The following is a 15,411-nucleotide window of genomic DNA, read 5'->3' on the forward strand; positions in this document are numbered from 1 at the left end:
TAGGATACACATAGTTCCTGGCAAATGGTAAGAGTTTTTAAAACGTTACTTGACCCAAAGACACTCCATGCAAAGAACTCAAGGCCTAACAACAGATTCTTCAGTTCAAGCACTTAGTGGTTAGAATCCCTAGATTGCTTTATTCTTTCAGAAAACAAGGAGAGAAGGGAAAAAAATCTAAATATCTTCCACATTAAATTTTTCCAACTGACATAGATTATGGTCCGATGCTTTAAAAAAAAATAAGTCTACATAAAGTTTAAACAGTTCACTAAATAGAAAAAAGCAAAGATATTCTTTTTTTTTTTGAGACAGAGTCTCGCTCTGTTGCTGGAGTGCAGTGGCACGATCTCGGCTCACTGCAAGCTCCCGCCTCCCGGGTTCACGCCATTCTCCAGCCTCAGCCTCCCGAGTAGCTGGGACTACAGACGCCCACCACCAATGCCTAGCTAATTTTTTGTATTTTTAGTAGAGACAGGGTTTCACCGTGTTAGCCAGGATGGTCTCGATCTCCTGACCTCGTGATCCGCCCATCTTGGCCTCCCAAAGTGCTGGGATTACAGGTGTGAGCCACAGCGCCCGGTCAAGATATTCTTTAATATGTCAAAAATCTCTGGCCATGCAAAGATTATATTATTGCTTCCTGGCCATAACCATGTCACAGAACGAACTCAATAAATAAAGTCAAATGATACATAATGGAAGAATTACTATATGTCCAAGCTCTTTCTGTGTAAATAAAACAGTTAAGCAGAGGATAGTGCAAAGACTTTGGTTGCTACCATTTCTACCATTTCTTTACTCAGCATCACCAATTCATGAAATCTGCTCTTCAGATAAAAGCTTGTACAATTTAGAGAGGAAATGATTAGCTTGAAATTACATCAGGATGCCCAATTACCAGGGCTAGATGAAACTCCAGGACAGACCATTAAGAGTTCATTCACATGGAACATTTACCTTATTGAAGACAAATCTCTCTGCTTGTCCAAAACAAGCTCTTCGCATGTATTAATCTAGTTAATCCTGATATCCTCTTGCTTAGCAGAGAACGGTGGTTAAGATCACTAATTTAGAGCCAGACTCTCAGACAACTCCACTACTGCCTACCTAAGTGACTGAACAACTGGGCCTGTTTTCCTTTTCTATAAAATGGGAATAATAACCTCACTGGATAGTTGGGAGAACGGAATGAGTTCATACATATGAAGGGCTTAGATTAGCACAACACTCAAGGAACGGGGTTGGGGGAGTTGTTTGTTATATACTTTTTCATACTTTTTGATATTTGTAATACGGACATGAATCTTTCATTTTAAAAAAGCAGGCAAACAAAAACCCTCCCATCAAAAACATGAAAATAGAGTAAAACACAAGTTAAAGAATGAATGTGGAAAAACTCTGAAGATAAAATCTTACTCATTGCCTGTATTATAACAAAACATAAAATTAAATAAAAGATAAAATCTATGTAACAGGAGTATATAAGAGTAGGATACGCAAAAACTCTCAAGAAAGTGGGTTTAAAGACTGGGCAAGGTGGCTCACATCTGTCATCCCAGCACTTTGGGAGACCGAGGCAGGCAGATCGCTTGAGCCCAGAAGTTCAACACCAGCCTGGGCAACATGGTGAAACCCTATCCCTACAAAAAATACAAAAGTTAGATGGGCATGGTGGCACACGCCCGTGATCCCAGCTACTCGGGAGGCTGAGGTAGGAGAATCACTTGAGCCCAGGAGATCAAGGCTGCAGTGAGCCACTCATGCCACTGCACTCCCGTCTACATGAGAGAGAGAGGAAAAAGTTTAAAATGTAGATTACCAGGTACCACTTCCAGATACTCTGATTCCATATGTCTGTGGTGGGGCCCAGGAATCTATAATTTTTAATAAGTACTTCAAGTAATTCTAATTTGGATGTATTTGGTGCATAGACCATATTTTCATAAACATTCACACATTGACAGAAGAAAAACACGTTTAAAAAAAAAAAAGGCCAGGCACAGCGGCTCATGCCTGTAATCCAAGCACTTAGGGAGGCCGAGGTGAGTGGATCACAAGGTCAGGAGTTCGAGACCAGCCTGGCCAATAGGGTGAAACCCTGTCTCTACTAAAAATACAAAAATTAGCCGGGCGTCGTGGTGGGTGCCTGTAGTCCCAGCTACTGAGGAGGCTGAGGCAGGATAATTGCTTTAACTTGGGAGGAAGAGGCTACGGTGAGCCAAGATCATACCACTGTATTCCAGCCTGGGTGACAGAGCAAGACTCCATCTCAGAAAAAAAAAAAAAAAATCAAAACTGGAATGAAGAAGTTTGCCCCATGGTTAAACTTAAACTTTGAATTCCTCGTGATGCCTTTTGGACTCAGCTCTCTGTAGGCCAGTAACTGGTCACTGTTTGATAGAGTCAAATTTGGTAAATAACAGTCTATTTCCTCCACACTATCATATCTTAAACTTGGACAAACTCAAACTAAGCCAAATAGAATGTCAAGGACAATTTTGGTGATCCAAAGTCCTTTATAGATGAAGTGCTATCGGATGGTTATATATGGTTCAGAAAATAATTACAAATGTTTTTTTTTTGAAACAGAGTCTTGCTCTGTCACCCAGGTTAGAGTGCAGTGGCGCAATCTCAGCTCACTGCAACCTCCGCCCACTGGGTTCAAGTGATTCTCCTGCCTCAGCCTCCCGAGTAGCTGGGACTACAGGCAGGCACCACCACACCAGGCTAATTTTTTTTTATTTTTAGTAGGGACGAGGTTTTGCTATGTTGCCCAGGCTGGTCTCGAACTCCTGACCTCAGGCGATCCGCCCCCCACGGCCTCCCAAAGTGCTAGGATTACAGGCGTGAGCTACCGTAACCGGCCACAATTTTTTTTTTTTTTTTTTGAGACGGAGTCTCGCTCTGTCGCCCAGGCTGGAGTGCAGTGGCCAGATCTCAGCTCACTGCAAGCTCCGCCTCCCAGGTTTACACCATTCTCCTGCCTCAGCCTCCAGAGTAGCTGGGACTACAGGTGCCCGCCACCCCGCCCGGCTAGTTTTTTGTACTTTTTTAGTGGAGACAGGGTTTCACCGTGTTAGCCAGAATGGTCTCGATCTCCTGACCTCGTGATCCGCCCATCTCGGCCTCCCAAAGTGCTGGGATTATAGGCTTGAGCCACCAACGAATTTTTATTACTGTATTATACTACTAAATAATTTGGCATGTCAGGGGAAAAATAAAAAATAAAAAAAAAAGATTCTGTTGTGATGTTAGGGACCAGGGCTAATACCTGACTAGCAGAGTAGGCTGGATTTTCCATTTAGAACCTATCTAACCACAGGGCAAGTCACTTAACCTCTGTGGCTCTTAGTTTTCTGGAAAAGGCAGGTGGGGAGAGAGATTAATTTATTGAAGTTTTAACTGTAATGTAAACAACATTACATACACAAGATATATCCCTACTCTTAGGGAATCCACACTGAAGTATTTGGGGATAAAATGCCACAATGTATGCAACTTATGAGAGAAAGAGCAAATAATAAAGCAAATAGAGTAAAATGTTAACAATAGGTAAACCTGGGTAAAGAGTATCCTTTCAACTGTTTTGTTTTTGTTTTTGTTTTGTTGGGTTTTTTTTGAGACAGGGTCTTGCTCTGTTGCCCAGACTGGAATGTAGTGGTGCCATCAGAGCTCACTGCAGCCTTGAACTCTCCAGGCTGTAGTGATCCTCCCACCACAGCCTCCACAGTAGCTAGGAATACAGAAAAACACCACTATGCCTGGGTAATTTTTTAATTTTCTTGTAGAGACAGAGTTTTGCTCTGTTGTCCAGGTTAGTCTTGAACTCCTGACCTCAAGTAATCCTCCTGCCTCAGCCTCCGAAAGCAGTGGGATTACAGAGCCACTGTGTCCGGCCTCTTACGCGTGTAACTTGTAAGTATGAAATTATTTCCAAATAAAGTGTTTTTAAAATTATTAATCTAGTTTCCACTTCAGTCCTAATAGTTTCTAACTATATTATAGCTCATTTTATTGTGTGTCATTTATAAATTATCTTCAAGGGCAGATAGATATCAATCTTTTAAAGTTAAAAGCTTTTTTTTTATTCATTCCCCATTCATGTGAGGACCTACACTAAACGCCAGAGATCTGGTGATGAATAAGAGAAGAAATGGTTTCTGCCTTTGCATTACCGATAGCGTTCCAAGTCTAATCTGAATCATTTAAGAACTTCGGAATACCCTAAAAGTACAAAATTTCAATTTAGAATACAATGAAACTCAAAATATACCCCACAACCTTACCACCATTAAAAAACCACCAGTTCAACATTTTCTCAAAAGTGACATAAACTTCTCCTGATAAATTATGGTTTTGTGAGTTTCAGTTTTATGGGCTTGCCAGTGGCTCCCCCTCTGAGTTAGTAGTTCAGCTTATAACAGTACATTTGATGTTCTCTTGCTTCAGCCTAAGTCACTGTGAATTGAAGTCATTCAAATGTTGAATGGGAGAGATGATTCACCTTCCAGTAGTTTTCAAAGGTTATCTGTTGCTGTTTCTTTTGGTAAATGACCAAGTTATGATCAATTACCTAATATAATACTTTCATTAAAAATAAAAACCATAGAGTGTACAATAGTCTTTAAAAACTAGGTCTTACAAGTCCCAGCGCAGTGGCTCATGCCTGTAATCTCAGTACTTTGGGAGGCCGAGGCGGGCGGAACATGAGATCAGGAGTTTGGGACCAGCCTGGTCAACATAGTAAAACCCTGTCTCTACTAAAAATACAAAAAATTAGCTGGGCATGGTGGCGGGTGCCTGTAATCCCAGCTACTTGGGAGGCTGAGGCAGGAGAATCCCTTGAAGTGGGGAGGCGGAGGTTGCAGTGAGCTGAGATCACGCCACTGCACTTCAGCCTGTGGAACAGTATGAGACTCCATCTTTAAAAAGAAAAAATAGGTCTTACAAAGTTCTCCATCCTCCTTTCCTAGAATGACTTCCTCACTGATGTCCTTGAGGACCCACAGCACTGCTCCACCCCCAGTCCCGTTCATCCTGTACAATAAGGCCACATAAATCTGGACCCTTATATGTGACTACAATCACATTAACCTCTACTGAAATGCTCACTGCCACATTGTGCTTCAGGTCAAGCTCAAGTCTCACTACAAGAATTCAGTTACCTTGCCGGGCGCGGTGGCTCACGCCTGTAATCCCAGCATTGTGGGAGGCCAAGGAGGGCGGATCACGAGGTCAAGAGTTCAAGATCAGCCTGGCCAATATGGTGAAACCCAGTCTCTACTAAAAAAAAAAATACAAAAATTTGCCGGGCATAGTGGCATGGGCCTGTAGTCCCAGCTACTCGGGAGGCTGAGTCAGGATAATCGCTTGAACCAGGGAGACGGCGGTTGCAGTGAGCCGAGACTGTGCCACTGGACTCCAGCCTGGGTGACAGGTGAGACTCTGTCTCAAAAAAAAAAAAAAAAGAATTCAGTTACCTGTCCTTTCCATTTCTCTTTTTTTTTTTTTTTTTTTTTTTTTGAGATGGAGTTTCACTCTTATTGCCCAGGCTGGAGTGCAATGGTGCGATCTCAGCTCACTACAACCTCCGCCTCCCAGGTTCAAGTGATTCTCCTGCCTTAGCCTCCCGAGTAGCTGGGATTACAGGCATGCGCCACCATGCCCAGCTAATTTTGTATTTTTAGTAGAGACGGGGCTTCTCCATGTTGGTCAGGTTGTTCTCAAACTCTTGACCTCAGGTGATCCACCCGCCTCTGCCTCCCAAAGCGCTGGGATTACAGGCATGAGTCACTGCGCCCAGCTGCCCTTTCAATTTCTATCCCAGCTTCTCAAACTCTGATGTCAACACAACTTATTAGGAGATCTTGCAAAAATGCAGATTCTGATTCAGTAAATCTGGGGTGACAACCAAGATTCTGCATCTCTTACAAATTCCCAGGGAATAGCAAGCCTATACCATGTATTTAACAATTAATCATGATTTGCCTAAAGGGAAACAAAGTACTGAGAGAGAGGACAAGAAGCACCTACTTTAGATAAGATGACCATGGAAGACCTCTTAGACATAAAGAATGAGAAGGAAACAGCCATGCAAAGAGCCAGTGTGACAAGACTGCCGTAAGTATATGAGAAAGTGGTGTTGGCAGGGGCCAGATCATGAAAGATTTTCTAGACCAAATTAAAGTGTTTGAATTTTATGCAAAGAGGGAACAATTTATTCATGAACTTAACAAATGTTTACCAAGTACCTACTATGTAGAAAAAAAGCATTTAATACAACGTTTAACAGCAAGGACTGAAGGCAGAGTGCCTGGTTTGATATATTGATTCTTCTACTTAAGCATGAGTGTGATATTGGGTAAGTTACTTAAACCTCTCTGGGCCTCAGTTGCTTTATACGTATAATGATTGGAAGAATACCTGCTTCACAGAGTTATCATGAATATAAATGAGTTAATAGATGAAAGGCTCTTAAAATATTGCCCAGCATGTGGTTAAGTGCTCAGTAAAACAATATGTGCCAGAGAACATATTCCTGACTTCATGGAGCTTCCACTGGTGGGAGGGGAAAGGGGTTAAGGAACACCAGAACAGGGTAACAGGATACCACTGAAGGGTTTTGATGGGTGAGGGTATATAAGGGCAAAATCTGATTTCCATTTAAGACAATAAATAACACTCTGCCATATGGAAAACAGGTCAGAGGCATCAAACTGATAAAGAATTGAAGCTGGGTGGCCTCTTGTGGTAGTTGTGGTGAAATGTGCTCTGGATTAGGTAAAAGCAATGGACGTGAAAGGAAAAGTATGGATTAAATTGAATTGGGATAGCATAATCCTAAAGACGTGTGGATGGTTTGGATGTGGAAAGCGGGAGAAAGAAAGAAATCAAGTAACTCCTACCTATCTGCTTTGAGCAACTGGGTCAAGGAAACCTCAAGATGGGAGTAAGGGTAGGCCTATACTTTGCTGGAGGATGGAAAGGGAAATAAATCCCTTTAAGAGATACCACAGATCTATAACCCTGGCATTTATATCTTGAAAATACTTCCCGGGTATGGAGGGCTATAAATCAAAATTAACATTGTTTACCTCAGGACAGATCTGGGGAGAGGTAGGGACAGGAGATTATTTTTATTTTTTGAGACAAACTCTTGCTCAGCCGCCCAGGCTGGACTACAGTGGCGCAATCACAGCTCACTGCAGCCTTGACCTCCTGGGTTCAAGCAATTCTCCCACCTCAGCCTCCCAAGTAGCTGGGACTACAGGCACATACCACCATGCCTGGCTAATTTTTGTATTTTTTTGTAGAAACAGAGTTTCACCATGTTGCCCAGGCTGGTCTCGAACCCCTGGGCTCAAGCGATCTGCCCACTTTGCCCTCCCAAAGTGCTGGGAGTACAGGCATGAGCTACCATGCCCAGCCTGGGGGTATTAATTTTATATACTTGTGTCCTATTTGTCTTTTTATAACAAGCATGTTTTTCTTTTCTATTCTTTGTAGATTTAAGAAAATTATTTTTTAATGTTTTTACATGATAATCTTATTACTGTCTCTAATCAGTGCCAAAATGTTAAACTGCTTAAATATAATAGAACTTCTTTTGAATAAATGCTAAATGCAAAGTAGTCATTCAAAAACTACTAGATGAAATAACAAAGGGAATTAATGTCACTTGAGTTCCTTTTGAGTACTTTTGTTACTTGCTTGAAGTATATGCTGAAGATGGAAACAAAGGCTTTAATCTGTAGGAAAATCAAATCTGAAATATCTCAGCCAGAACCACTTTTTAAAACAAACTGTCAGATGTACAATGACCAGACTTTCCATCTAGGCACAATAGATCCATGACGAAAACGAGTTCTGCTTGTTCACATTCACTCATCAAAGAGGAACAAAGTCTATTATCTCTTCAGAATAACTAATAAACCATATAATTTAAAATATTGACTGTCTGGAGGCAACATCTCTTCTTTTTACAGAGGGGTCATCCTTTTTCTTACAAATTCTTCATCAAAGACATATTCTCTAGTGGGGGAAAAAACCTGAATGACAACAAATGAAAGAAAGAAAGAAAGAAAAATGATCAAAGCTACAGTCCTTTTTTCCTAGTCTGGATCTACCTTGATTGTATTCCCTATAAGTATCAACTACAATAAATCAAAATGTCACCAAAACGTTCTGGAAACAAGTTAAAAGCTACTATTTATTGAGTAGTGTATTTTGCAGTTGACATGCACTATATAAAACTAGTTTTATGTATTTCACAATAACCATATGAAATAAGGGTTGTTTTCCTCATGTTTCATATGAGTTTCAGATGAGGAAACTGAGGTTCAGAGAAGCTCAGTAATTTGTCATAGGTCATACAACTGAGGAGTGTCAAAACTGAGGTTTAAACTCCAAGGTCCATACTATCTACAACCACTATGATAGTTTCTTGCACCAAAGCAAAGAAGGAGATGCTAGAATCTCACCTGCTTGATCTCAAGATTCTTACAGAACAACCACCATCTCACTCATAGACATTACTATCAAGTAAGATAAATGACCTGAGCTACGACCCATAGAATGTAGGCCACAAATGTTTTAAATTTTCTAGCAGCCATATTAAAGACGTAAAAAGAGTACTTGCTTTGAGAGCATAAATACTAAAATTGGGTCAATTCAAAATAGATTAGCATGGCCCCTGTACAAGAATGATGCACAAATTTGTGAAGCATTCCACATTTTTTTTAAAGTAAAAGAAACAAGTGTGATTAAATATTTTTATTTAACCCAATATATCTAAATTCATTTCAACACATAATCAATATAAAAAGTTATTACATTTTCTTTGTACTACATCTTTAAAATCTAGTGCATATTTCATAATTATAGTACATCTCAACTCAAACTAGACATACTTCAAACACTCAATAGCCACGTATAGGTAATGACTATTGTATTGACAGCACCCGTCTAAAGAAAAGGCCTCTGTGGGCACCAACGTCATCAAGACCAGGTTCTAAGGATGATGTACCTGACTCATTAACTCAACATTCAAGCTCTCACAAACTATTTATTTATTTTTTTTCTTTTTTCACTCTGTCACCCAGGCTGGAGTGCAGTGGCGTGATCTCACCTCACTGCAACATCTGCCTCCCAGGTTCAAGCGATTCTCCTGCCTCAGCCTCCTGAGTAGCTGGGATTACAGGCACATGCCACCACGCCCGACTAATTTCTGTATTTTTAGTAGAAACTGGGTTTCACCATGTTGGTCAGGCTGGTCTTGAACTGCTGACCTCGTGATCCGCCCGCCTTGGCCTCCCAAAGTGCTAGGATTACAGGCGTGAGCCACCATGCCTGGCCTGAAACTATTTATTCTTATTTCAAACAAATTTTAATGGTTTATCTGGTGTACTGAGCCACAACAAATTACAATAGAAAATTAATGGGCTGGGCCTCAGCTACTACTCAGGAGGCTGAGGCAGGAGAATGGCATGAACCCAGGGGACGGAGCTTGCAGCGCGCAGAGATCGCGCCACTGCACTCCAGCCTGGGCGACACAGTGAGACTCCGTCTCAAAAAAAAAAAAGAAAAGAAAAAGAAAATTAAAGGAAATGGGCTATATCAACAGAGCTAAGGTGGCAAAGGAAGAAATACAAAATACACACACACGTGCACATACGCACCCATCCACACATGCACATACACAAAGGAGATTTAGGTTCGAAAAGCACAATAGCTGAGGCCATTTAACAGAAAGGCAAAAATAGTCTTACATGCCTCAATGGCTCCCGAGGCCATTGCAGCATTACTGAACTTATATTCAGAATGTTGACATTAATTGGCAGTTAAACCCAGCATTTTCGGGGTTTTTTGATACGGAGTTTTGCTCTTGTCCGTCAGGCTGGAGTGCAATGGCATGATCTTGGCTCACTGCAACCTCCGCCTCCTGGGTTCAAGTGATTCTCCTGCCTCAGCCTCCTGAGGAGCTGGGACTACAGGCGCCCACCACCACGCCTGGCTAATTTTTTTGTATTTTTAGTAGGGACAAGGTTTCACCGTGTTAGCCAGGATGGTCTCGATCTCCTGACCTCGTGATCCGCCTGCCTCAGCCTCCCAAAGTGCTGGGATTACAGGCGTGAGCCACCTCGTCTGGCCAAACCCAGCATTTTCAAAAGTGAAGGAAGCATTAATATATTTTAGAAATATTTTCATTTAAAATAAATTTCAGAACTCAGTATTATTTTTGCAATTTTTCTATAAATCTAAAACTATTCTATTGGATTCTGTTTTTAAAAAAATAAATTTGAGGCCTCTAGTAAAACCAGGCAGTTCCTCCTATAGAATCAACTCTGCCTGTCATAACAGCTATAACTTCCAGACAAAAACAACCACCTGAAGGCACTGGACAGTGACAGAAGCAGGCAAATATTGGAAGGCAGTTGGCAGCTGGAGGAAGGGAACCGCACTGGACAAGTTTCCCCAGTTTGTATCTTTTAGCCTTGCACCATGCAGGGCAGCTAAAACCCCAATGGAAAATTCACAGTCCTGCTGACTTTAAAAACCAAAAAACAGTCTAGAGCAACCATCACCATTGGAAAGAAAATAAAAAAAGAGAGACAGAGACGGAGAACCAGCAAGGGGGGGCCCTAAAATCTGCATAAATCTGTCTAAATCTCTAGCTGATCCGTGAAACACACACACGCACAGAGTAGGGTCCACGTAGGCCAGCTAAGAGAACTGAACTGAAATATAAACTGCCACCTACTATGGGGGGACAGTTTTGCAGCTTGAATTCAGCTAAGTTAATCAATCGGCTGCTTTAGAAAAGAAAATCAATGCTCTGAAGAGTGGCATAACAAAATTTATATATATAAATTATCATTTATCATTTGTAATATTCAAAATACAATCCAAAATTACTCCCCATAAGAAGAAACGGAAAAACCTGACCCATTCTCAAGAAAAAAAAAAAAAAAGGAAACAAGAAGACTACCCTAAGATGACCCAGATTCTACAGTTTGCAGTCAAGGATTTTAAAGCAGTTATGGTAACTATGTTCAAAGACCAAAAGAAAAATATGCTCATAATAAAGGAAGATAGGAAATCTCAGTAGGGAAAGAAATCACACACAAAAACGTAAATTCTAGAACTAAAAACTACAATATCTGAATTATTTTTTCAAATTACTAGATTGGCTTAACAGTAGAATAAAGAAAAGAAAGAAACGAAGAAAGAGAGAGAGAGGGAGGGAGGGATGGAGGCAGGGAGGGAGGGGAAAGAAAAGGGTCTGTGAACATGAAGACAGAACCAAGAAATTATTCAATTTGAAGAACAGGAAAAAAAAAGCCTCAAAGACCTACAGGAAAATATTAAAACGTTTATATTTTAGAGTTCCAGAAGGAGATAACGAAGAAAACAAATATTTCAAGAAATAACGGCCAAAATTTTCCCACATAAAGACGAATTTACAGATTCAAGTTTCACGAACATCAAGGAGATTCAATATAAATAACGCCACACCTAAGTATATCATAATTGAAATAACAAAAAGCAAAAAAAAAAAAAGAAAGAAAATCTTCACAGTAGCTAGAAAAAAACAACACACGGCATACAAGGGAATAATAATTTGAATGACTGTTGACTACTCATTTGGAGTAATGGAGACCAGAAAACATGGAACGACTTTTTTTTTTTTTTTTTGAGATGGAGTCCTGCTCCACCCAGGCTGGAGTACAGTGGCATGATCTCGGCTCACTGCAACCTCTGCCTCCCGGGTTCAAGAGATTCTTCCGCCTCAGCGGCCCCAGTAGCTGGGGTTACAGGCAGGCGCCACTATGCCCAGTTAATTTTTGTATTTTTAATAGAGTCAGGGTTTCACTGTGCTGGCCAGGCTGGTCTTGAATTCCTGACCTCAGGTGATCCACCCACCTTGGCCTCTCAAAGTGCTGTGATTATAGGCATGAGCTACCGCCCTCGGGCCGTTTTTTTGTTTTGTTTTGTTTTGTTTTTCACACAGGGTCTCCTTCTGTCGCCTAAGCTGGAGTGCAGCTCTCACTGCAGCCTCGATCTCCAGGGATCAATCCATCCTCCCACCTCAGCCTCCCAAGTAGCTGGGACGACAGGCACTTGCCACTATGTCCAGCTATTTTTTCTATTTTTTGTAGAGATAGGTCTCACTAGGTTGCCCAAGAGGGTCTCCAACTCCTGGGCTCAAGTGATCTCCCACTTCAGCCTCCCAAAGTGCTGAGATTACAGGCATGAGCCACTATGCCCAGTCAAGAACACTTTTTTAAATGCTGAAAGAATGGCCGGGCAAGGTAGCTCTCGCCTGTAATCCTAGCACTTTGGGAGGCCAAGGCAGGCGGATTGCCTGAGCTCAGGAGTTCAAGACTAGCCTGGGCAACAACGGTGAAACCCTGTCTCTACTAAAATACAAAAAATTAGCCAGGCGTAGTAGTGTGCACCTGTAGTCCCAGCTACTCAGGAGGCTGAAGCAGGAGAATCGCTTGAACCCAGGAGGCGGAGGTTGCAGTGAGCCGAGATCACACCACTGCACTCCAGCCTGGGCAACAGAGCAAGACTCTGTCTCCAAAAAAAAAAAAAAAATGCTGAAAGAATAACAACAACAATAAAAATCAACTCAAAATTCTATTTCCAGCAAAACTATCTTTAAAGAATGGAAGAGAAGTAAAGGCATTTTCAGATAAAACTATTTAGAATGTGAAAGTTTGGCATTAAATGACTTAATTTCAGAAACACGGAACACTAATTTGTGTTTATTATATTAAGCCATGATTACTTTATTTAAAAAAGAAGTTACTTAGCTGGGCGCAGTGGCTCACGCCTGTAATCCCAGCACTTTGGGAGGCCGAGGCAGGTGGATTGCCTGAGCTCAGGAGTTTGAGACCAGCCTGGGCAACACAGTGAAATCCCGTCTCTACTAAAAATACAAAAGAAATTAGCCAGGTATGGCAGTGTGCGCCTGTAGTGCCAGTTACTTGGGAGGCTGAGGCAGGAGAATTGCTTGAACCCGAGAGGCAGAGGTTGCAGTGAGCCGATATCACACCACTGCACTCCAGCCTGGGCCACAGAGCGAGACTCCATTTCCACAAAAAAAATTAAAATTAAAATTAAAAAAATAAAAATAAAAAAGAAACATGCTCCTTTATAATTAGTTATTCTCACTTTGGTTATATCAAAAAAAGTCCATCTCTGGCTGGGTGAAATGGCTCACACCTGTAATCCCAACACTTTGGGAAGCCAAGGTGGGAGTTTTGAGACCAGCCTAGACAACATAGTGAGACCCCATTTCTACGAAAAACAAAAAAAATTAGCCAGATGTGGTAATATACACCTTCAGTCCTAGCTACTCAGAAGGCTTAGGCTGGAGGATCCCTTGAGCCCAGGAGGTCAAGGATGTAGTGAGCTATGATCTCACCACAGCACTCTAGCCTGGATGACAAAGTGAGGCCCGGTCAAAAAAAAAAAAAAAAAGATGCATCTCAAATTTTTTCATTGTCTAGCTCTCATTTTAAAAAAATATCTGCTAACTGAAGATAAATTCACTAACTGCCAGGGTCTTCCTTTGTTTATCAACTAAAGACAAGTGTGTTGGGGAATGGGTGAAATTCTTCTGCAAGTCAAAATGCAGCAACCCACTTTCCTTAAGGGCAGTTTTAAAATACACATTATACTGTAGTATAGACTAGATTCAGAAAGAATCCCAACAGTACAAGAAAACAATGAAATGTTCAAGAAATTAATACTCTTCTTCCCCATCTGTGCTTAATTTAGTGGGTGAGAGCTATTTCTGTTCATCAAGTTCTCAGACCAATTTTAGTTACACATTCCACCAAGAGTTCAGTAGTAGAGTCAAAAATCCAATTTTTCCCTTTGTAAAAAACCTAAGTTCTGCAGAAAGTTTTTCTTTTTACTAGATTACATTCCAGGTGAAGTATGAAAAAAAAAATTACAGTTTAAGTAAACAAAAGGAAAATAAAGAATTCAGAGAGTAAATGAGATATATGGGGGACTATTTTAAAACAGAATTACTTGACATGCACAGAAAATTGGCTGTAAGGATATATATCACAATACTGCTTAATAGCCAAATTTCAGACCTCTAAATGACTAAGAACAACGGATTAATGAAGATGACAATAAATAATGAAAAACTGCAATCATGAAAATGCTATAGAATATTTCATTAACACTATAAATTAGCTCTCAATAAACATGAGTAAATTAATGAATCTTCCTCAGATGTTTTAATTTTGGACTATGTATTTTTAAATGTTCATTAAAATATATTACAAAATCAGCCAGACACTGTGGCTCACACCTATAATCCCAGCACTTTGGGAGGCCAAGGTCAGGTGGATCACGAGGTCAGGGGTTTGCAACCAGCCTGGCCAAGATGGTGAAACTCTGTCTCTACTAATAATACAAAAAATTAGCCAGATGCGTTGGCGTGGGCCTGTAATCCCAGCTACTCGGGAGGCTGAAGCAGGAGAATCACTTGAATCCGGGAGGCGGAGGCTGCAGTGAGCCGAGACTGTGCCACTGCACTATAGCCTGGGCGAAAGAGCAAGACTCCATCTCTCTATATGTATGTATTACGAAATCAGTTTTTGTAAAAAATTATATATTCAACACTGTATTTCAGCTGTGAAAGTTAACATTCAGAATTCTTGTCTATCTTCTTGGCTGGCCTAAAACTTCAAATATCTGAATAGTATAACAGAGCAGGATGTTTCTTACTTAAATATTTTACTTCCGATTTCAATGCACAGGTTCCTCAAATACGAAGAAGGAAAATTCTATAAATTTGACTGGCTTTAAGAAAAAACAAGAAGAAGAACAGTTCTGTGTCTGCTTTATTTTAGACACAACAAACAAAATCTTTCCTTAAACTTTCTTTCAGGAGTTAATTTGGGAAATAAAACATATTCTTTCTGGTCAAAGAATTCACTCCTGAAATATGTTTTCTTTCTTTGGCAAACTGCCTCCATTATCATGAAGAATTTGTATTGGCCCTATTTTTATTTGTTATCTAATAGATTGCTTCTAATTATGAGAATTTAATTCTCTGGATCTGATGTTGGAATCTCGGGTCTCAACTTTCTGCGTAAGCCTAAGCTTAAGCCAAGCCTAAGGCTACCTTGGTATATAAAATAATACAAACTAGACTGAACGTCACCTCCAAGAAACACACCCACTTTACAGATGAGATAGCAGATCAATTAGGATACACATAGGACTTGATCCTGGCCTTCCAGTTACATAATTTTAATATTCTAGTTCTCTAAACCAATCTGTTAAGTTTAGACCAATAGCTATATAGTGAGCAGCTAGTTACAAAACCCAAATTACATGTCTCAAGTTCAATAACTGAATAGTATTTTTATCTCTGGT

General features: G+C 40.6%; 1 protein-coding gene, 1 long non-coding RNA gene and 1 other non-coding gene across 5 annotated transcripts in view; 1 reads left to right on the forward strand and 2 right to left on the reverse strand.

Moving 5' to 3' along the window:
* Positions 1–15,411, reverse strand: part of CLIC4 (chloride intracellular channel 4) — a 98,403-nt gene that overhangs the window by 54,942 nt on the left and 28,050 nt on the right.
* On the forward strand, positions 8,638–8,740 carry LOC114674938 (U6 spliceosomal RNA). Its single transcript, XR_003726030.1, has one exon. It is a non-coding gene; the product is annotated as a U6 spliceosomal RNA (small nuclear RNA).
* On the reverse strand, positions 12,022–12,845 carry LOC144335233 (uncharacterized). The gene is made up of 2 exons (XR_013405901.1): positions 12,393–12,845; positions 12,022–12,201 (listed from the first exon to the last, which is right to left on the reverse strand). It is a non-coding gene; the product is annotated as an uncharacterized LOC144335233 (long non-coding RNA).

Source organism: Macaca mulatta, chromosome 1 (genome assembly GCF_049350105.2).
Source record: "Macaca mulatta isolate MMU2019108-1 chromosome 1, T2T-MMU8v2.0, whole genome shotgun sequence".
NCBI classification, from domain to species: Eukaryota; Metazoa; Chordata; class Mammalia; order Primates; family Cercopithecidae; genus Macaca; species Macaca mulatta.